At 38.0% G+C, this 24,538-nt stretch overlaps 1 long non-coding RNA gene across 1 annotated transcript; it reads right to left on the reverse strand.

Annotated features, from left to right (window-relative positions):
• Positions 1-1,740: 1,740 nt before the first annotated feature.
• On the reverse strand, positions 1,741-22,835 carry LOC131402900 (uncharacterized). The gene is made up of 3 exons (XR_009219057.1): positions 22,710-22,835; positions 22,215-22,414; positions 1,741-1,899 (listed from the first exon to the last, which is right to left on the reverse strand). It is a non-coding gene; the product is annotated as an uncharacterized LOC131402900 (long non-coding RNA).
• Between the last annotated feature and the right edge of the window lie 1,703 nt (positions 22,836-24,538).

Here is a 24,538-nt window from a genome sequence, read left to right on the forward strand (position 1 = left end):
ACATCTCTGGGACTCTAAGACTAACAATTAAGTCTTTAGCTTACCGCTCAGCTATGTCTGTCTGCCCTTCTTCTATTTGAGATAAGGACATCCTGTGGGTTATTAGAGAGGACATAGTGCTTTCACATTTAACCCTTAACGGCTTGTTAACATCCCTTAGTCTCTCATTATCCTTCTGCAGTGTGTCAAAACAACTTGGCAATGACTAGGATCATTTTTCAAATGCCTATCATTGCACATGGCATAGCATTCTCCTCCACCGGGACATTTCCCCAGGTTTCTACAGTTGAAATTTTAACATTTGTGCTGCCACCTTGTGTCAAGGACAATCCGTGCCCACTCTACTAACCAGATGACATCCTATTCAACTGCCAGGTAGCAGGGTAACCAACCCAAATTTTGATCTTACTGCCTTTATCTTGGTTTACTCTTGGTACAGCTGAGCTTAGTTTGAGTCATCCAGGAAACAGACACCGAGATAGGGTTAAATGTAGAAGAAATTCATTAATTAGGGAAATGCCTGGCCTCCAGCATGGCCTCAATAAAACTGTGATGGTTTCAGAGCGCTGCTGGGGCCCTGAGTGAACTGACGCAGTTACACTGCCTGCAGGCAGAGATCTGAGAGGCCCATTCTCATGGCCATCGCGTATGCCAAATGCTAGAAGAAATAAGTTCTGGACATATTTTTATTTTGAAAGCTATACAAGTGATACTAATATATATGTCTAACTTAGATACAATGGTGAATAATGAAATGAAGAAGGTTCAAAGGTAGAAAAAAGTTAATCTTGGGTGACATCGATATTTTAGGGATGGTAAATTAGGAGTCACATGGAAAAAAAGAAGTGGCCAGAAAAGTCAGATCAAAACCAGAATAAAGTGGCCTCCAGCTATTTCTCTTCATCTCCATCACCCCCCGGCCTATTTTCAACCATCATCGTCTTTACTTGAACTATTACAGTAGCCTCCTACGTGGCCTGTCCACACTATCCAACCTACCAATGTTTTCTCCTGACTGTAGCCAGGGTGGTCTTTAGTGAACTATTTATATCACGTCCTTCCTCAGTTTTCATCCTTTCTGCTTAGGGTAAAATCTAAAGTCTTAAAAATGGTCTGCATTACCTAGTTTCTACCTACCTTTCCAGCTCACCTTCTGCTATGCTCACCCCTGCTATCTATATTCCAATCACAATAGCTATCCTTTAATTCTTTGATTCACTTCCCTTGTGCCCTGGAGTCTTTATATATGTTGTTGTTTTTGTCTTGAAAGCTTTCTTTTCCTTTTCCATTCCATCCTCCTCCAACACAAAAGCCAAGGAAGGAAAGAGTATCAATAAGACGACAGCAATCAATTTTTTGTCAAAACCAGCTCAAAAGTCCAGTCATTCAAAACTGAGAAATTCCCATTGGGATTATTGATAAAAATGTCACTGGTTAAGTGGGCAATAATTATTTCAATGGCATAGAAGAAGTAGAAGGCACAGGGGAGTGGGCTGAAGGATAAATAAGAGGTCAGAAAGTGGAGACAATTATTATAGACTGTCTTTGAGAAGGTTAACTGAGAAGAGATAGAATGGTGTCTATCTAAGTAGGACATAGGGTCAAGAAAAGTTTGGTTTATTCGTTTGGTATTTGAGAGACTTGGGATAGTCACATATATATATCAGAGGAAAAAATCCAGTAGAAATGGAGATATGAAGAGAAATAAGAATAGGGTATCATTGATTAAGTACAATTCCTGGGAAGTAGGATTGGATAGGATCTAAAATAAAGATGAAGGATTTGCCTTGGGAGAAAGGCACCTACCCTTTCTGTTACCAAATTTGCGAAGAATCAGCCCAGACTTGGATTTTTTTCATGTCTTCTCCCTCTTCTCCCTCTTAACAGGAATCCTGGCATCTGTCTAAGAGCAAAAGGTTTGGTTCAACATACAGGTGGCACAACTTTGGGAAAGTCACTTAATACTCTGAGGCATGATTTTCTCATTTCTCATTACTCTACACATGTTTTAGGGTAATTTTGATGACCACGTGAGTGGTCTTTTGATGTAAAAACTCTTTTGAGAGCTATATAAATAAAGGGCAATATTATGACCATTGTCACTTCAGATGAGGGGGAAACTCTTATTTGCATTTCCTAGATAATTGATTTCCTAGATAATTGATTACTTTTGCCACCTCTCTTGATGAAGGTCTTTCTTCATTCTTAATGGGAGAAACATAGTTAAGAGAGAATAGTTTATAGGTCTCTAGAAAAAAACTACAAATTTGTAATCTGTGTGTGGTACAGAGCAGTTGGGCAAAATTGGCCTTTATATATCCAATTTTCTCACTAATAACAATTGATAGTGGGAAAAGACAAGTTTACAGATTTTTTAAATAGACTGTATTTTTTGGAGCAAGAGTTCACAGTAAAAGTGATGAGAAGGTGTAGAGATTTTCCATGTATTCCTTGTCCTGACATATGCATAGCCTCTTCCATTATCAACATCCTCTACCAGAGTGGTGCATTTGTTACAATTGATGAACCTATATCAACACATCATTATCACGCAAAGTCCATAGTTTACATTAGGGTTCACTCTTGGTGTTGTACATGCTGTGGGTTTTGGCAAATGTATAATGACATGCATCCACCATTGTAGTATCACACTGAATAGTTTCACTCCTGTAAAAATCCTCTGTGCTCAGGTTTATGCATTTTATATATAACTTGCTGGCACAGTTGTATCCTTCCTAGCTTCATAAGATCTCTGCCAAAGATGTTCTTGAAAACATTCAAGATTTACACTGAACATAGCTTCTTTTGGAGGGCTGCACACCAGTTTTTGCAGGGCCAGCCCCAGCATACAACAAACCCTGAGTCTTGCAGATGGGAGAGGAAAACCCTTCACCGCCTCATCTCATTGGAATTGTCTCCTCATTTTAAATTTTTGTTTCTGAGTTCCATACTTGCCTAGCACTCCCTCTATTGACAGAATTCATGAATTTCACATTTTCCCTGGGTTTGATTTTTTTCAATGGCCTTGTCCTGTGATTCCTTCTACTTGTCCTAGGGATGTAATGTTTACCCAGCATCTTCATACCAAAAGAGAACTTATAATATGAATTAATACAGTGGTTTTCAGAGTTTTAAAAACAATGTAACTCTTTATTCAAACAAAATGTCAACACATAAAACTGACAAAATCATGAGATAGCTCTGTAAAAGAAGACGTACGGGAGAGGTAGAGACTCACCCACGCACCTCGTCTTCCAGGAAGTTTATAAGATCCTGTTCCAGAGGCTGCAGGATTCCATGGACGATGAAAATTTCTGCACTAGCTTATACTAACATGGTTATTTCATCACATGAATTAATGTATAGTGCTCCTAATTGAGAAATTAACATTTGTCTTATAAAGGGTCTCTTGGAAAGAATACAATGAAACTAATTAGAGAACATTTTAGACAGTGGTAAAAATATTTTAAGGCTGGTGGGCTATACCATTTAGCTTTTTTCAGTGTTTGTAAGATTGCTCTATCCCTTCAAAGAATTTGAGGACCTCCTTTTCTTGTTTAATTTTAAAATCAGATGGAGAAAGGAGATACTATTTCTTACTTCGATATCATAAGCCCTTCGTCTCCCAATAGTTTTTCTCTGATTGTGATTCTCTGCTTTGGTGTAGTAGACAGAGAATTAGATTTAGAGCTTGGAGACATGAGTTTAAGTCTTGGTTCTTCTATATGGTCCACAACTTCTGTCTAAGCTTCAGGGTTTTTTCTAAGTTGGGGAAGATTATGACTACATCCCCTGCTCCCCCAAAATGGGAAAGTCATATCTACAAATGCATGACTTTAGTGAGAGTGACTTAGAACAATGTACAAATAGGACAAGAAGTCTGATTTTCACTGTTAATCACAGAACAACGTTCATGCAAACATACACATACTCACACACATGCACAAATGCACGCACACATATGCATACGCCATCTTTCCAACACATTTTTACCACTGCCTATTCAGAGTGACCAGAGAGGGGTAACTTCAGATTTGATGCATCTCAAGAAGCACAATTTTTAAGGCTCTTTTATATGTGGAAAGAAAACTAGATTAGACATATCTACTTGGCTCATATCATGTTGACCAATTGATATCCAGGGAAGTTAATACCTGGATAGGTGGGTATTAGGATGGGATTCCTTTAATTAATATACACCCACCAGTCCATTCAGTAAAACCTACTTAGTGCAGCTGGTAGACAGAAAGGCCAGCAAGTGAGGCAGTTTCTCATATTTGACTCCTGTTTGTTTTGAAGTGACAACTTGAATGGCCAGCTGATATTCTACAGGGCCACTTTCATCCTGTAGCTTGTTGTGTATCCATTTTAATCAGTAGAGTCTTCAGGAAACGTGTGGAAATCATCTCAGTGGCACCTGCACTTTGCCTCATTCTCCTTCCGCACTGAAACTTCAGCCTGTTTTTACTGGCAGTGGAATACACTTGTTAATCTCTGCAAATGAAACAATTACATGTTTCAGGTTTGTTCTTCAACATCTTTACACTTTTCTTTTTTACATCTTTTTAAACAATAGCTATTACTAAAGTTACAATTATATTTTGATACATAATGCTTTGCACATCTCACATGATTATTGAGAAGATGGGGTGAAATATGGTCTGAGGAAGTGCTGTTGACCTAAGTAATCAGAGGGTGTGGAATTGGCAGCACGAGTGGGCAAAATATAGAATGATGGGTCAGAACTGAAAAGAAAATGACAGGGGGTTCATAGATGAGAAATGAGGTCTAGAAAAATTGAGATTCAGGAAGGCAAAGCACATCATGGAAATATAATAACATGTTGAAAAGAATGTGAATCTTTATAGACAGATAGGCCTTGTTTTGACTTTCTCTTCTGCCACTTATTATCTGTATGACCTTGGGCAATTAACATCCCTTGGTCTTAGGCTCTTTGACCAATATGGTGAAATGGGGATATCTATCTCAGAGTACTACTGTAAAAAATAAATGAGATAATACTTTATAAATATGTGCTTGTAAGTGAGTAGACACTCAATAAACACTAGTGTGGTAGCCAGCCTCTGAGATGGCACCCAATGACCCCACCTCCTGGTATTCACACCCTGGTGCAGTTCCTTCCTACACTGTGCCTGTGTTGGTCTGTGTGACAATCAAATACAGCAGAAGCGTCACTTCTGAGATTAAGTGATAAAAAGATTGCAGTTTCCATTTGAGGTTCTCTGTCTCTCTTGGTATTACTTGCCATGGGGGAAGCCATGTTGTGTGCAGTCCCAGAGAGGCCTAGGTGGCGAGGAACTGAAGCTTCCTGCCGATAGCTCTCTGCTTGAGCTTGGAAGCAGATCCTCCTGACCCAGTCAAGCCTCGGATAACTGCAGCCCCACCTGACACTCCGACTGCAGCCTGATGGAGAGACGATGAGCCAGAACCACTGAGCTAAGCTGCTGCCCACCCAAACTGTGAGATAATAAATACTTCTCTTTTAAGTCACTAAGTTTGGGTTAATTTGTTAAGCAGCAATCAATAACTAATACATCTAGCTATTATTTTGTTAGGATTTTTTTTTTTTTGGTGAGGAAGACTAGCTCTGAGCTAACATCTGTTGCCAATCCTCCTCTTTTTTTTTTTTTTTTTTTGCTGAGGAAGATTGGCCTTGGGCCAACATCTGTGCCCATCTTCCTCTACTTTATATGTGGGACGCCTGCCACAGCATGGCTTGATAAGCGGTGCACAGGTCCACACCTGGGATCCGAATCTGTGAACCCCAGGCTGCTGAAGCAGTGCGCACGAACTTAACTACTACGCCCCTGGGCTGGCCCCATCTAGCTATTATTTTGAAGATCTGGGAAGTGAGGTTTAAAATGTAAACTAAGTTGGGGCTAGTGTGGGAGTGAGAATTTTAAGTGGATTCGGGAGTGAGAAGGAAATTTAAGCCCTGGTGTCCTAAGCCAGTTTGCAGTTTGTCATCTAGTGGAGGACTCTGAGGCAGGCCTTCCCAACAGCTATGCTGTGATTGGGTGTGGATATTTGGAGATATTGATTCTTCTCAGTCCTTGGGTGGTTTGGTGAGGTCTGGGGATGCTGGGTTCTTGGGGCCGGTCACCTCTGGTCTTGAGAAGGTTTCTTTCTTTATGCCTGGGTGCCATGCAGTATTATCATTTTCTATATGTGCCATCACATGAAAACAGTCAGACAGCACTGTCACTTACAAAGCTAGCCTCTTTGCTTTGAGTACAGAGATACGAGACAGACAATTTTATATAAAATGTGAATTGTGAAGGTTGGTCTAAGTCAGAAATTTTAAATCTGGGGTCCTGTGGTCCCCTAAGATCTAGAAATGGGATTCAGAGATTCCATAAGCAACACAAAATTTTATGCATAATTGTGTGTGTCTGTTGCTGTGCCATCATGTGTGTTGATGCATTTTTCAGAGGACAAGTTTTATTCCTTTTAGCAGATTTTCAAAGAAGTCTGTAAACCAAAAGAGATTAAAGAGCACCAGATTACATGTTCGCCAAGGCCCTTTCCAGCTCTTAAATTTCTAGAATTCTAGATCTAATAGAATTGGGCTGTGGGAGATCTCTATCTGATTCAAGGTTATGCAGGGCACCTATAATTCTAGGATGGACCCTTTGGGACCAATTTTTGGACTTGTTATGTTTTCTCATAATGTGAGATTAAGAGCATGAGCTGTGGATCCATACTGCATGGATTTGAACCTTCACTGAGTGACCTTGGGGAAGTGGCTCAATCTCTCTGTGCCTCAGTTTCCTTAATTATACTAGCAGTTTTATCCTATGCAGGATAGCTGTGATGATTACGTGAGTTATCCCATGTCAAGTGCTTAGGACTGTGCCTGCCTAGCACATACTTGGTGCTCAATAACGTTTGTCATGATTACTATTATTGCTCCTGCCCCTGAATCCAAACTTCCTCCTAGCAGCTTGAATGCTTGGAACCAAGCTCAGATTAGGTCTTCCTGTATCCACAGCAGAACTGGGTTCTTGTGGCCCAGAGCTGCAACTCTGCTGTCCATGTCCCTTCTCTTGCTTGAGGAGATATGTCCCTAGCAGATGAGTGTCTCTGGGAGTTATCTGTTCATCTCGCCCTGACTTGGCAAGGACAGGTAGAGGCTGTTGTTCATCTCTATGGGTCTCAGATGTCTTCCTTGTAAAATGAAAGGGCTGAACTATACGACTTCTAAGGTCTCTTTCAGTCGTAATAATACATGAATTTATGAATAATAGAAAGAATGCACAAGTAAGTGACATTAGGGTGAAGTGGAGTGAAGGGTTACCAGTCCAATTGCTTTTTCAAGCTTTAAAAAATTGCTCTGAACATTTAGATAAAAACTTGTCTTCCAAGGGTGTCTAGATATATATTACGTATGAAACAAGTCTAGTTTCTGGAAAAATGAGAAATTTCTTAATTATGTTATTAAAATTTTATTCTAATTTGATACTAAATTCCATGTTCTGTGTCATGAGGATGTATCTATATCTATATATACACACTTCATCTAAATATATCTGTATGCAGCCACTATGTCAAATAAAAATGAAGTTATTATTCATGAACAAATTTAATTTGCTTTAAAACATTAATAATATTAAAATTAATATTTTCATCCAATAGTCTTACTTTTAATGTTTTTCTTTTTAAAAAGTAAAGCAACTGTTGTGGAAATGAAAGACTCAAATTGCTGAAAGTGCGGTAGAACCAATAATTAAAGTTTTAGGAAGGCAATTAAAGGATTCTAAGTAAAAAGGAATACTTCAGATTAAAGAGAGAGTTTCACCTTTCCTCTTGTCAGTATTATGGTTTAAAAAAAATAATGCCTTAAAACTGCCAGCAGAGGTCCTCAGTCCCATAGTTTATCAATTGTATTTACTGAACAATCTCTCTCCTCGTGGTATATAACAAACTGATTTCAAGGACTCATTTGTTTACTTCAAATAACTAATCATAATGAATGGTCTACAGGTTTAAACTATTAATGCAAAAGAATACATTTATATTAAAAATGCAATTAATATGTACAACAGTGCATAATGTGTTGGAAAACATACAGACATAAAAGAACTAGAGAATAAAAGTGCAAGTTACATGTTTTTAAATTGATGGTTTTTAAAAAAATTCAGCAGATAAAGGTGCAGAATGGTGAGGAAAAGAGTCAACTATTATGTGTGGGTATAATTTTTTTTTAATCTTTTCAGTTTTGTTCTTTTCTTGGTTTGAATTATTCTACTTCTGGGAGAAAAATAAAAGGATTCATATAGGATCTCCTCTAGGTAAAAATTCTGAATATTCTATATTTTTTTCATTAAAGATGAATTTTAAAGAGGAAATAAAACAATCAGATATAGAAATAAGTAGTGGGAGGTTATTCTATCTGAAATAATTAGATAAGGCTTTTTGAGTTGCCAGTCTTCCTCAACTCTGTTTCTTTTTTGGCTTTACACTGAGATATCCCTGTAAATTCTTTCAAAAAGAAGCAGTTAATAAGGTGACTGCCAGAGAAACTTGGGTATGCGTCTTGATAGAGCTTATTAGCTCCCTGGTGTTGCATTAGGGGTTAGTTGACAATATATGTGCAAAATATCAAAACTTTACATTTGATCATAAGAAGACAATTAAATTTCAAGGCAATGGCCAAGGCTCAGTCTCTCTGGGCCTCAGTTTCCTAATCTAATCTTCCTAATCAACTTCCTAATGCCTGGGGTGTGGTTGTGGTTATGGAGGGCCTGTTTCAGGGAGTGGAGGCAGAAGGGTGTAACTAAATGATCTGACATAGACATAAATGCTAGGCAGATTAAGTAGGTATTATCTCATGGCCAAGAAGTAATATAATGGAAGTTAGATAAAGAAAAAGGAAAGATTCTAAAGAATGAAATTATGATAATCTCAAAGTAAAAGAAAAGAGAAAGACATTTCTGAGTCTTTTCATTCTTTTTAATTCTTCTTGAGTTTGCTTACGTTTTCTTTTTTTCTGATATTCTCTGCTCCCTACCTTTTTTTGTGGCCCCTGGCTGCCTTGAGAATTAGAGTCTTTTGAAATCAAACTAGAGACAAGCTAATGGAATATGGGAGACATTCTTAGCCTTTCTCAAGAGTTGATCTAGAAGACTCTATCTATGAAAACTAAACAGCCTTTTAATATTTTTTTTTAAGGCTTCTGCAGAGAAGGGGTGGGTGGCACTTAATTAAATTCATGGTAGCTTCTAGAGCAAGTAAACATCTTTGGAGAAGGACTTGTTTATCTTCCTTCCTTCTATACCTTAACCAGCAAGAATGAACTGAGTGAGAAAGAATAACCAAAAGGAATGCTATTGTCATTTTTAATTTGTTTGTTGAGTGTGACTGTCCACTTTCTTTCTAAAAAGCAGGCTCTCAGATATTCTCAGTGCTACACAGAATGATTTGAGTAACTAATTTTCACGTGCATGATAATAAAATAGGCATAGACATGCATAGAGGTTTTCAGAGCTAGTTATCAAAGGCTTTGGTATACATAAAGATGTTTGGGGTATATGTAGTGTTTTATTAATTCAAATGTTGCATGTACATAGCACAGCATCTTTCCGGTGCATTAAAAATGCTGTTCAAGTGTATACATTTTATTAATCTCTGTCTTTTCCTTTCTCATAAAATTCTTTAAGTGCTACTCTTTGTTTGAGGCATTCCATTATACCCAATATTTCTACGAACCACCTCTGAATAGTAATAACTATCTCTAAAATATTTGTTGACCAAGTAAAATTATTATATAACATATTGCGAAGAGTTATAAAGAAACTCATAAACATATCTGTTTTATATACAAATTAGATCTTAAGAGCATATCCAACCATATTATAGAACCCTTAAAATAACATTTTGTTAGACTCAAGCTTTTATGTATTGTTTTGCAATTATACTCATATGCATTCTTAAATTCTCTCCATATAGAAAATGAATCTGTAAATTTCATGATTCACATTGGTAAATTATACTTCAATTCTTGGCTGTTATCCTAGTCTGCTTTGGTGTTTTTCTGTGACTTGATGAAGTTGAGGGGGTTGGATTTTATTTTCTCATTTCTCTATCTCTAAGCAACAGCAAATATCTTAAACTATGGATTAAAAAAATTTGATCCCCTTCTTGCTAACTAAACTCAAATAATATAAATCAGACTACCCGTTTATAGGGTAGGGCATTCATTGTTCAAGAGGCATGAATGTTCTTTCTTCTGTATTTCTTAATTAGTGGGGCTTCTAATCTAGTGTGGTGTTTACTAGTCTTTAAGGGAAAAGAAAAGGCAGGAGAGCTGACCATTGTCCCTAAGGGACTGGCATTGGAAATGCACTAAACATTGCCCAGAGCGTGATGAGAGCAACTTATGTTTCCTTCCTTACACATGTAAATGTTACAAGACACATCCGGATTGCAGTATAATGGAAATTCTGAAATTAGTTTTAAGAAGTGAGTTTGGAAGTATTATTTTCTTTTAGTGCTTGAAAATGTAATCTAGAATACCCAAGGAGTACAACCATTCATTTCCACATATTTCAGAGCCATTTTGTACTCATTTACTCCTGTTTAGTTCCTAGGTGGTGAGTTACTCACAGTCTCTTAATCTTTCTCATTTCGTTAGTTTTCAGTTTTGCTCATCAAATATCTTCAATGATGACTGCTTCTTTTCCATAGAGAAATGCTGATGTGCTCAGGCTGTTACAGAGAAGAGTGGAAGGGGGAAAGAAATGGAGAGAAAGCTAATGGACAATTTCTCCCCCAAGGCCACCTAACTGGCAAAAGGATGGATTGGTTCCTAAGTCCCCACATTGGGGTTAGACTTTGGCATTCTAAAAGAAAGTGATAGTGGTGGTGCTGGAAAAATTTGATCTTCTGGTTATATTAAAAATAGAAATAAATTTTAAAATGAAGTTTGAATTTTTAATTTTCACATTAATATTTGTTGCCAGTTCCCTTACATTAGATGGGCAAGAAGAATTATTCTGAAACCAAACCAAGCCAAACAGAAACCAAGAAAACTTATGTTTTATGATTGTGCTAAGAACCTTTACACTGAGATAGAGACAAATATCCTGGGCCAGTATCTAGCCCTGATTATTATTATTATTATTTTAAATCATATTTTTATGTCATTCTATCAGTAACTCAACACAGGTATGTGTGTGAATAAGGAGATTGTATTGTTCTTTTGATAAAGGGACAATTTGTAAATCTTCTCCTGCTCCTAAAATCATTTACTCCTTTTGGGTATTTATTATTTCTACTTTCTGAAAAAACATATGAATGCTAATCTCTTTCCAATGTTGTACTAACTTTGCCAGGATGGAAAAAGGGTTAAATCAAAGAAAGGTTAAATTTAACATTTGTTAAATAAGCATCAGATTAGATATGGTGGCACAGGGGATGAGCTGACTGGTAGGTATCCCATTGCTTCTGCTTTTATTCAGGTCTTGTTCCTAATGTATGGCCAATAGTGGCAGTAAGACTGAATCTCCTTTTCAGCATTTTCTGGTGGCGGTGGTGGGGGAATCTGGGAGGGAGTTGGTCCGTCTTATGATCAGACTGTTAAGGTTGGTCGACATTTACAGAGGAAATGAAAAGTTCAGAAAGGGAAGGTTCTGGTGGCCGGAAAAGATGGGAAGGAAGCTCATACCATATCAGTCTATATATTTGCCTCTCTCTGTAGTTTTGCTCTTCTACCTTTATCTAAAATGTATGAAGAATTACTTGGGGCAGAATATTGATAGGTCTATTTTCTAAATTGATTATTTTGTAATGCTAAGGCTTAAAAAGTAATTAAGGTTGACAAGGGGCTGGTGGAAAAGGATATATTTGTTTGTAAGCTCTTTTCTTCAAGCTTCCCTATTCTTTTCATTTTAGAAAATATCATGATAAATATTTTCCTGCACACTTAATTTTTTGTTATTTAAATGTTGTCACTATTAACATATAAAATATTTTATTTCAAATTTCATTAATTATGAATGAATATTAATTTGAAGAGGGGCTTAACTGAAATTCACCTTTATGTTTTCAATGAAAATTTTGCTAAGAAAATTAATAGTAAGTGAAATTTCAATGGCATATCTACCTAATTAGGCAAAATAATTATTTTCAGCCTAAAAGTTTAGAAACACTCTAAACTTAATATAGTATAATTGCTATTTATGAAATAAGTATATAAATTAGATTTCAGGTACTTCAATAATTTAATTAAAATTATTTTTATCTATTCATTAAAGTAGGACTGTAATGTTGAGTAGCTCAGTTAATGTAAACAACTGGATAATAAAGCCATACACTTAAAATTATACTATATTTATAATTAGATATATAATAATGGACACTTTTCATTAGATAAGATAGTTTTTTTACAATTAATAAAAACTTGATGAAGTTTTACAGTACCAGTTTTTCAAAAGACAGTAAAGGACAAGGAAGATTTGGAAACACATCAGTTTATTCTTTCGTTAACTCCTTACAGTTAAAAAGATTACATTAGAAGTTACTTCTACATGCTGAAGTATAATATTGGCAAAATATTTTAAAGTATCCTTAGAGATTACAGTATTGCTCATGTAAGTAATTGCTGGAAGTGTGGGTACTTTGATTATTTTTAATAGAAAACACTGCACAGTATAAACATAGTATCAATGCTGCAGTAGTACAAAAACAGTATAATAGTACAAAATAGTATTAATTCATCTTGCGGCATTGATTGAGTCACTAAGCATCTCTGAGTCTCAATTTTCTAATCCAAAATGTGAAGAATTTGGACTGAATGATCTGTAGGGTTACTTGTAATTCTAAAGTAATCTATATCTATAATATTACTATCACATAGCCTCAAAGAACATCAGTGTCATGTAATTTTTAAGGGTGTATTTATTTAAAACAGCAAGACTTCTGGGATATGAGTTTATTCATAAGGTTAGTTTATTAGATCAAAACATTTCATTTTGAGGAGATTGCTGAGATTGCATGATTGTTACTATTCAAGGAAAAGCTACTTTATTCCCTGGCAGAGGGAATGATATGCTATCTGGAAGTTTCATTCTGTTGCTGGCACTCACATTTTAGGGACACCTGGAGAAAGCAAAGTGGCTTTTTCATATTGGTTGTAGTTGGTACTGATGGTACCAAAGGATGTAATCAGTTATTTGGAGTGAGATGTTCAATACTTTCCTTCCTGCATGCAACATTTAAAAAACCTTGCTTGGAAGAGAAGTTTATTTTTCATACAGGAGCTGGTGATCCTTTTGAAATGGAATTATCTTCTTGTTGTCATGGCAACATAGGATTCCATGTTCCTGCTTTCTACAATGTGTATTTCTCTGAGTCTGATTGTAAGTGTTTTATTCATTGGTGGCAGTGTGTGGTACTGGCATCAAGAAAACAGATCAGTCAGATGACATCTATAGTGCCTATCAACTTTGTTTTTTGGTTTTTTATTGAAGCATAGTTGACATACATTATTATGTTAGTCTCGGATGTACAACACAGTGATTCGACATTTATATACATTATGAAATGATCACCACAGTAAGTCTAGTAACCATCTGTCACCATAGAAAATTTTACAATATTATTGACTATATTCCCTATGCTGTATATTTATATCCCCGTGACTTATTTATTTTATAGCTAGAAGTTTGCACCTCTTAATCCCCTTCACCTATTTTGCCCAATCCCCCACTTCCCTCCCCTCTGGTAACCACCAGTTCTCTGTATCTATGAGTCTGTTTCTGTTTTGTTTTGTTTGTTCATTTGTTTTGTTTTTTAGATTCCACATATGAGTGAAATCATACAGTATTTGTCTTCCTCTAACTTATTTCACCTAGCATAATACCTCTAGGTCTATCCATATTGTTGCAAATGGCACGATTTCATTCTTTTTTATGGCTGAGTGATATTCCTTGTGTGTGTGTGTGTGTGTATATATATATATATATATATATATATATATATATATCCCCCCCAACTTCTTTATGGTATATAGAAGTGTCCGTCTATCGATGGACACTTAGGTTGCTTCCATATCTTGGCTATTGTAAATAATGTTTCAATTAACATAGGATACATATATCTTTTCAAATTAGTGTTTGTGTTTTCTTCAGATGAATATCCAGAAGTGCAATTGCTGGATCATATGGTACTACTATTTTTAATTTTGGGGGGAATCTCCATACTGGTTTTTTTTTTTTTTATTTTGTGAGGAAGATTAGCCCTGAGGTAACATCCCTTGCCAATCCTCCTCTTTTTGCTGGGGAAGATTGGCCCTGGGCTAACATCCATGCCCATCTTTCCTTTACTTCACACGGGATGCCTGCCACTGCATGGCTTGGTAAGTGGTGCATTGGTGTGCGCCTGGCAAGATACTGAATGACTCCAGGTGAATAGCTTCATATATATGCATATGAATTTAATATGCATACAAATCTCCTGGGAATATTGTTACAATGAAAATTTTGATTCCATAAATCTGGGACACACAGGGGAACTTTTAGATGACGGAATCATTCTGACAGTACTGTGGCGGAGAATAAATGATTCTATGCATTTGTCAAAGCCCACAAAACTGTGTAGCACAGAGTGTATGTAATACGTGCAAGTTTAAAAAAAAATCAACCCATGTGACTGAGTATCCCAGGATGGAATGCAAACTGTGACAAATGAATCTAACATTATTATAAATTTATGATATCACCATACTGAAGGGGGTTGGGGGGCAGAAGCTAACTTGAGTAACTTTGGAAAACGGGTGTTTTGACTAGAAACTGTAAGGCTAAATATAATAGGAACTGTACACTGTATGTAAACACTGTATTCTAGTTGGTAAATTTGTTTCTTCTGTGAGAATAGCCTAGAAATTCTGCAACTGCTTTACCCATATGCTGAGGGTGAAGAGTATGGATGGTAGGTAGAGGATGGTGGGAACCAGGTTTCTCTGTTGGAGATAGAAATTATAAAGGAGCAAGAAAGGAAGGTTAGGATGAATCCTGTAGTTCAGGATTATAGCTGGAGACATCAGTACAAACTCAAGTTTACCTTAATATGTATACAGATGGACAGACACAGAAAGAACTACAGATATGCCGATATACGTGGTTTACTATATATACATATGTTACTAGCTCTGTCTGCTTTGTCTGCTGAGAGGGCCTAGAAGTAGTGACACCTGAGTAGGAATGAGCATACCCCGCACCCAAATCTGCTTTCTAATACCCTTTTCTCCAATAAAAGGGACCAGAGCTCTTTGGAGAAATGAGTGACTCGAGGGCAAAAGAATGGGAATGTGTCAAAAGGACACAGAAGCCAACTCGACAGAAAGCTCACAATGGGCAAGGCTAGAACAATTTGAGCAACAAAATAAATTCATTGGATTATAGCCCAAAGTATAAAATACATATACATAAGTCCATGCTTATATAAATGAATGAGTGACTAAACGGGGGAGAAATGACTTCTCTACAGAAGAATTCCATTATAATATATGTAGACACTCCCTCCCAGCAGGAGATGAACTTAATTTCCACTCCCTCCACCCCCTTGAGAGTGAGCCAGACACAGTCACTTGCTTCCAAAGAATACAGCACGGAAAGGGAAAAACAAACAGTAACTTTACAGCGGAGAAACCTGGCAAATACTACCTTGGCCAAGTGATGGACGTTATCATCAACAGTAATGTCACGTGGATATTATGCTCCCCATACGATGTGACTGGAAGAACACTTCATCTCTGTGATATTCGTGCTAAAAACTGATAACCCTAGTTGATCCTAACAAAAATATCAGACTAATCCAAACTGGGGGACATTCTACAGGACACCTAGCCAGTACTTCTGATGACTGTTAAGGAAATCAAACAAAGGCTAAGAAACTCTCACAGAACAGAGGACACTGGAGAGAGCTGACAGTTAAACATAACATGGTACCCTGGGTTGAATCCTGGAATAGAAAGAGAGCATTAATGGAAAAGTCAATGAAATCCAAGTGAAGTTTGAAATTTATTTATTTTTTGGTGAGAAAGATTAGCCCTGAGCTAACATCTGCTGCCAATCCTCCTCTTTTTGCTGAGGAAGACTGGCCCTGGGCTAACATCTGTGCCCATCTTCCTCCATTTTCTGTGGGACACTTGCCACAGCACGGCTTGATAAGTGGTGCATACGTCTGCGCCCAGGATCCGAACCTGCGAACCCTGGGCCGCGGAAGGACAGCATGTGAACTTAACCACTACACCACCAGGCTGGCCCCAATAGCTTTTTTTTTATTTTATTTTTTTTAATGGTTATAAATCTGGTTTCTCCTTCTAGAGAATGGGACTCATAATACTGTGAACATCACAGGAGTTTTGTGAGGATGAACTGTGATACATTCACATAATGCACCATGCCTGGCTCAGTCAGAGTTAAGAGCTCAATGATTATTGGTTGCATTATTGTTTCTAGAGCAATGAAATGTACCCAGCCTCTTGATGGCAGGGCCTATGACACTGTTCTTTGGGAGTTCCCAGAAAATAAAAACGATGTATAACAACATCAGTAACAAAAAAAGCGGCAAGGTGCTGAATGAACCGCTTCATATATATGCGTATGAATTTCATATGAATACGAATTACTGGAGAATCTTGTTAAAATGAAGATTCTGATTCAGAAGGTCTGGGGTAGGGGCCAAGGTTTTACATTTTGAACAAGCTCCCAAGTGACGCCAATGCTGCTGGTCCAAGGACCGAAATTTGGGCTGCAACTTTTCTATTTCTGCATGTTTTTAAATTTTCCTTAAAAAAATACAAAAAAGTTTTCTCCATCTATTCTTTATCTCTTCATCACAAAAAATACTCTTATTTTTAAACCCAACTATATCATATGTAACCCACCAGTCGTCAAGATCTTAAATAAGCAACTATTTCAACAGTACAGTCTTCCCCGCTTATATGCAGTTTTGCCTTCCACAGTTTCAGTTACCTGCAGTCAACTGTGGTCTGAAAATATTAAATAGAAAATTCCCAACTTCGTAAGTTTTAAATTTCGTGCTGTTCTGAGTAGCATGATGAAATCTCGCTCCATCCCACCTGGGACGTGAATCATCCCTTTGTCCAGCGTATCCACGCTGCATAAGCTACCTGCCCATTAGTCACTTAGTAGCTATCTCAGTTATCAGATTGACTATCGCAGTATCACAGTGCTTGTGTTCTAACAACCATGGACATCATCTGCTTATGACATCCAACCATCAACATCATCATGGCTCAATGATCCTCCTCATGTATTGTCAGAAGGTCAATATTAACCTAGCGCTACATCACAATGCCTAGATCATTCACCTCACTTCATCTCAACATGTAGGCATTGTATCATCTCACATCCTCACAAGAGGAAGGGTGAGTACAGTACAATAAGGTATCTTGAGAGAGAGAGAGACCACATTCACAGAACTATTTTTACAGTATATGGTTATAATGGTTCTATTTTATTATTGTTGTTGTTAATCTCTTACTGTGCCTAATTTATAAATTAGACTTTATCACAGGTATGAATGCATAGGAAAGAATATAGTATATACAGGGTTCTGTATTATCCGCAGTTTCAGGCATCCACTTGGGGTCTTGTAACACATCCCCCGTGGATGAGGGGAGGCTACTGTATAAAAAAGGGGTAACTACACATTAATGTTTGCCCCCACATTATCTCATACCTATGTAGATAAAAGTAATGTCTTGCAAAGTCAAGTCATATACAATTCTCTTAGCCTTATCAGTTAAAAAAGCCTAAATACTTTACAGTAACCTAGATTAACCACAATCCTAGGAAATTATGTGAAAATTTTAATTAGGTAAATTCTGCTTGGAAACAGAGTATCCTATTATTAAGGCTCCTGCTTAACGATTTATTGAGTTTTCAAAGGATAAGAAGCGATCTTAGATGATCTTAGATTTAGTAGCATATACAGGATATTTGAGAGAAAAAACAGGAAAAGATGAAGAAAGCACATACTGAACTGAGAAATAGGGAATAACAAAAATGAGATGTAAAAGAGTCATACTTTCCTGCAATTAATGACATCACAGAAAATTTTAAAAACCAGTTTCCTCAACTCAATGATTTCTAGCCATTCTGGCTTTGTGATTTCACACTTTCCCATCCTCCTTAAAATGTTTCTTAACACAAACTTTGGAAATTTAAAAAATGACATTTTTTTTAAAACTCTGAGATAACTGCAAAATAAGCTCAGCAAACACCATTTTAACTGGTATTGACTTTAAAAACTGTTCAAATTTATTTAGTGAAAGAAACTAACTGATTTTGATGGCAAGAAATCTTTCTGGTATGTGTATACATAAATACAATGTTTCCAAACACAGTATACCATAGTAGAATTCAACAGGACACTAACAGATCCATGGTGCAAACCGTGCCCCGTGTTCAAATTAACTCTGAATCGGTTTTCCTTAAATGTCACAGGTCATTGAGGCTCTAGGGCTTCTCAAAGCCTCTAAAAAGCCTTTAAAACTCTGAATTTCTAAAAAGGAGGTTTTCATTGAGAACATTTCCAGTGATCATAGTCCCTATTCACTGCCTACCCAGAACACTTTACAAGTTGAGATCCAAAGATTCTTGAACCATAAAATGATAATTAAAATATTTTCTATAAGCCAAGGCAATTGAAGTGTTACAGTCCACAAAGCTCCATTGCCAGCTAGAGATTAATTCTAAATGGTTGAGACCATTACAGCACATCACTAACAACCTTCCTCACCCTGTAAGAATTTTTCAAGAGCATAATAGATAGAGACTAATTAAAGTCATTCAAATAAATTCTCAAATTTACATGGACAAACATATTATTAAAAATTTAATCTACAGGCAAGCAGAGAAATTCTTCTGAGTATTAAGCATGTATCAATCATCCAAAAATGAGCAAAATATGATAATATATTTCTGGTCTTTACCCATAAATCTAGTCCTGGAGTAAATCATCATTCAAGATAATTTTAAAATAAAAAATATCTACCCAGGATTTGAAAAATTTGGTTGCAAATAACAACACATCCACACAGTGAGGAACTGATGCTCTGAAATCTTCCAATAGTATCTTCAGAAAGCTTAACTTCAGTTACATAATAAACTTTGTGCTGAGTTGAAACTGACGTACAGGTGCATCCTGACCCAGATTTCTTAATAAAAAAGTTTCAAAACTGTCCGTTATAGCACAGCCCAAGACACATTTTCCTATGTATTCTTCTTCCCTTCAGTCAATGGTTATAGAGAGCTTTCTACATGGAAAGAATCAAAAAACCATTTTTTTTAGTAGAAAGCTAATTATACCAACCAAAAATGCTAAATGACTTCTTAAGTCTATTTCATTTCATAAGCTTCATTTTCATAAAGGAAAAAAGAAACGCTACAGCAAAAATACATTTAAAAATTCTAGCCAATAAAAATCAAATTTTACTTTAAAAACTATTTACAGTGTATATTAATTTTAAAAGGAGAGCATATTTCTCTTCTCATCACTCTATATTAACATTCATAGTTACTGAAACTTTTGTTGTTTGCAAGAAAATCCCTATGTCTGCAAAGTTCACCTCCTCACCCTTTTAACTAACTAGGCACAATCTCCCTTCTCTGTACTGCCCTGTTATAAAAGCTTTGGGGAGGGGGTCTCAGGGTTAGTAACAATGACAGTAGAGCAAAGGAAAAGGATAGCATAACAGCAGTAAGGAAGAAAATGAAAGCAAAATAGAAGCAGGTCTTCCTCCTCCTGATAAACAAACACCAAGGCAGTTGAAAGAATTAGATAACTCGACAATCATACTTCTCAGAAGCACATACCTTGTATGGTAGAAATGATGACTCAGAATAATTACAGAATATGCTTTGCAATTATTTTAAATGAGTATGCATTATAAAAGACTCCTGTAAGTAAATTTGCTTTCACAGGGTTTAACTTTTTTCAACTATACCATCTAATTTGACTTACTACTCACCTTTGCTTTAGATATGGCAGTAAAATATATAAAAGATTACTCGAAGAGGTAAGCGGTCAGAACATAACAGCACGCGATCTCTCCGCATACTCAACAAGAGGATTTACTCTCAAGAGGCTTACTTCCTATTTTCCAGGTAGTTTTGTTCCTGTGTCTCCTCTAGGTATTTCTACCTATCAACCATTTCACTGTTCACTAATGAATAAGACAATGCGGGACAGTGTGACTCTCCAATTCACTTACTATAGTCAATATACCTGTAGAGATCTGAATCAAACCTGAGATTCAAAAGTCTTCTAATTTACCTCTCAACTCTGGTGATTCATAAAGTTTTAGATAACAGAGTTTGACTAGAATCACCAGAAACTCTGTTATCTAAAATTTTATTACACATTGTAAAAGTGATAGGATGAAACTTCAAAATCATTTAGTTCAACTCAATTACTTTACAGTTGAGAAATCATTCAGAGAACTAGTTAGATGGTGTCAACTCAGGTTTTGTAACTCCAGACCAACACGTGTTCTGCTAAATCATGCTGCTTTCTGTAACTACTCCTTCTTCTCTATGATGTTCTTGTTACCCAAACAGTGCACCTGTGAAAGCTGATAAACTCAAGTATTCCTAGAATGACCAGAAAATCCCAAGTCTCAGGTCAAATACATATACCACTGCTTCATTTTCTACCCCAACATTTTTTCTGAAACCCTCCTAACTGCCAAAACTTTCCTGTTTCTTGTCCATCACATTTCTCTATCACTATAATTAATGTTTTAGTTATCTAGTACCCTATGTTACATAAAACATAATGCTAATCATAATAAGCAAATATTGAGTGCTCATTATATCAGGAACTATATTAAGACCTTGAGATGTAGCATCTCACTTAATCCTCAACTTCAAATAAGATAAATAATACCGTAATCCCCATTTCAAAACTGCAAAAATCAAAGCCTCAGAGGTTAATTTTTTCTTTTTCTCTCTCTCTTTTTTTTTTTTTTTGCTGAGGAAGATTGGCCCTGAGCTAAGATGTGTTGCCAATCTTCCTCTTTGGCTTGAGGAAGATTCACCCTGAGCTAACATCTGTGCCAGTCTTCCTCTATTTTGTATGTGGGTCACCGCCACAGCATGGCCACCAATGAGTGATGTAGGTCGGTGCCCAGGAACTGAACCCGGGCCACTGAAGCAGAGCACACCAAACTTAACCACTAGGCCATGGGGCTGGCCCCAGAGGTTAAATAGTTTGTCCTAATTCACAGAGCTAACCAGAAGTAGAACCAGGATAAGTAACCAGGCAGTCTCACTCCAATGTCCATATTCCTGATCTCTACATACAATAAGTATATATAACTACATGGACTTTATTATTAATATGCAGATAACTCAAAATTTGGGGGCTACAGAAGAATTTAAAGAGTCTTTGTATTTGAAGAGGCTTCTTTCACATTAAAATAGCTTAATATGGCTTATTCCCATAAACTATATCTTCCTTAAAAAGACATGGCCCAAGTAAGAACTCTTAACTCACTCATATATAATTAAAACTCAAATTAAAGAAAATAGGAGGAAAAAAGAGTTGCAACAATACTTTAACAAATATCTAGATCAGCATTGTCCAAAAGAACTTTTTGTAGTGATAGTAATGTTTTCTATCTGCACCGTCCATCATGGTAGCCACTAGCCACATGGGACTATTCAGCATTTGAAATGTGTCTAGTGTGATTGAATAACTGAATTTTGAATACTGTGTAATTTTAATTAATTTACATTTAAACAGCCACATGTGGCTAGTGGCTACTATATTGGACAGCACAGGTAGAAGATAAAATGCCAGAAAAAGATGAGGAAAGAAATTCTTATTGCCTTTATTTAGAGAGTGCACTAACAGTCAAATCAATTTAAATCTCTTTTCCTACTTGTTCTAGCTTCAGTTATTAACCCAAACAATATATACCTCCAAGGAGATTTAAGTAACCCAAACTTCTATACTTAAATTCTTCTTTGTGTATCTCAAAGGAAAAAAATAATTAAAACCTGTATTATCAACAAAGCTCTTTATATTAGAAACTTTTTACTGTTTGGATACCTAAGAGGAAGAATTTGAACCTGAAAACTGCCATCTACTAAGAAAACTAAAAAGAGTCACACAAGTTTTCCATTCTCTTCATAATAAATACTTGATAATAAAGTGCTTACCTTGATTCTCCACTACTGTTTCTAACACTTTCTTCATCACTGTGTCCATTCATTGTAAATATCAAGAAGTTTTAAAATAAAACATAAATCTTCCCAGTTTAAAAGATGAATATAAATACTGACTCCTCCTCGAATACCAAAAAGTCACAGACGAATTTTCTTCAACATTCACAGGTTTCCTGGGACCCTTTTTGATTCACCTAAAGAAAACATATTAAGAAAATAAGAAAACTTCCTGTAGAGAAAAAGATAAGTCTATTTAGAACTTATACAAATCTACCTAGGCCAATCAGAAATACCTAGGCTTCCATTAACTACATTCCTGACTACTTACTAGAATTTACAGCACACCAGTGCTTATTTTTGACAGAAGAAATCAGAATATCTGCTGAGTAATAAAACTTTTAGACTAACTGCAGCTGTGTAGATACATATATACACATTATGGATAACTAGCTAACTAAAGAAAAACGGTAATATATAACATATACATACATTCCAAGAATAGAAAACGGAGTCTTATTAGATACTTTGTCAAACCAAGTAAGGGGGGAAAAGGTTACCTTTAATCAAACACTAATTCATATCACCAAGAACTTCATACACTTGAATGAGGCAAAGTTTTGAAAATACTCACATAAGAACAGAAGAATAAAAGTATCATACAATCTTCGCAAAAACTGTACAGATCAAAATAAACGTGTACTTTCACAGGTGAGCCGACAGTGGAATGATAAAATTTAAATAATATTTATCCAGGTTGCACTTGCGGAGATTCCATTAAAAAAAAAAAAAGGTAATGGAATATACACTATGATTTTTTAAGTAACGGGTTTGGGGCAGAAATCACGGACCAAGACACAGCATTCCCACCTTTCAAGATTTCAGCACAACACTGGAGAGTCACCTACAAGCCATCCACGAATAAACAAAGGAGATCTCTGGCAGGGGAGGGAGAGGAAGAAGCGGGGGAAGGAGACGTCAGATCCTTCCCCAGCCAGAAAGGACCGAGACAGCCGACTGAGAGCAGAGCTGTCCTCTGACCTCAGCAAAGAGAATTCAGTCCTACGATGATTTCCATTCCAAAAAAAAAGAGGAGGAAAACAGGCTGTTGCCAACTTCATCACAGCAAACTCTACATCTAGATCGAGATTTTAATTCTCCAGAGACTAAGGTCCAGTAGACTCTTTGCAAGAACTGGTTATCCAAAAAGTAACTCTTCCACGCAACATTTATTCCTCATGTTAAAGATTAATTCCAACCCCTCAAAGAGCTTTACTGTTCAACAAGTCTTAAAAATCTAGGGACTCTAACAAACCGCCTCTTTCCCGAAAGTCTCTCTGTGTTGAGAAAGTTCACTCCTCTGTTCGTTTTCCTTTCCACCTTCCTTTCGCTCCTCAAAACGGCTTTCTCTGGACATTCTAACTTCCTTTTCCCCCTCATCTGCCTTCCCCGAGTCGGTCCTCTTTCTGAGGCCCTGCTCACAGCCCTGAGTGCTGAAGCTCCAGGCGCACGCAGCTCTCTCCAGCCTTTCCCGCGTCTCAACAATGAAGTCAAACCTCCCCAACCCTCCTCCCCTGTGCCCGGTCCTTCAACAGCTACTCTGCTCCTGCTGAGTTTCCGAAGCGGGGCTCGAAAGGAGGCTGGAAGCCTTCCTCCTCCCGCCTCCGTCCATCGCAGCTTCGCTCCAGTCAGTCTCCTGGCCGGACGCACACTCCCACCCCCGTCCCTCCCAGGGCCTCCCTCCCGGTCCCCGAGTCTCTCTTCCCGCCTCACACTTCCCGCCGCCCCGCTCCGCGCCCTCCCGGGCTCGCCTGGGCCGCCGCCCCTCCCCCTCGCCGCCGCCCCCCACGTGCCGGGAGGCCGGGTCGCGGCGGGGGCGACGCGCCGGCCAAGCGCTCGCCGCTCGTGCCCCGCGGCTCTGCCCTCGCGGCCCCGCCGCGCCCACGCCGAGGAGGCCCGGGCTCCGCCGCCCGCCGGCGCTAGGACGCGCTCCGCGGAGCCCCCCGCGCGCCACTCACGCGCCCCCCGCGCGCCCAGCCCGGCCGCCGCCGCCGCCGCCCTCGCAGAGCCGCCCCGGCCTTCGTCCGGCGCCCCCGCCCCCGCCCGGCCTCCCCGCCACATCCTGACCCGCCCGCCGCCCCCTTTCTTACCGGCGGCCGTGCAGGCTTCGCGGGGGCGGAGGGAGCCCACTCAGGTCTCCGCCGCCGGGTGAGTCCTCGGGCTCCGGGCGTCTCGGGGGAAGCAGGAGTCCGGGAGGGGGAGGGGGAGGGGAAGCCCCGGCCCGCGGCTCCCACGCGCGACCCCCTGAGAGCGGATCCAAC

The sequence above is a fragment of the Diceros bicornis genome, unplaced genomic scaffold (assembly GCF_020826845.1).
Source record: "Diceros bicornis minor isolate mBicDic1 unplaced genomic scaffold, mDicBic1.mat.cur scaffold_331_ctg1, whole genome shotgun sequence".
In the NCBI taxonomy this organism is placed as follows: domain Eukaryota; kingdom Metazoa; phylum Chordata; class Mammalia; order Perissodactyla; family Rhinocerotidae; genus Diceros; species Diceros bicornis.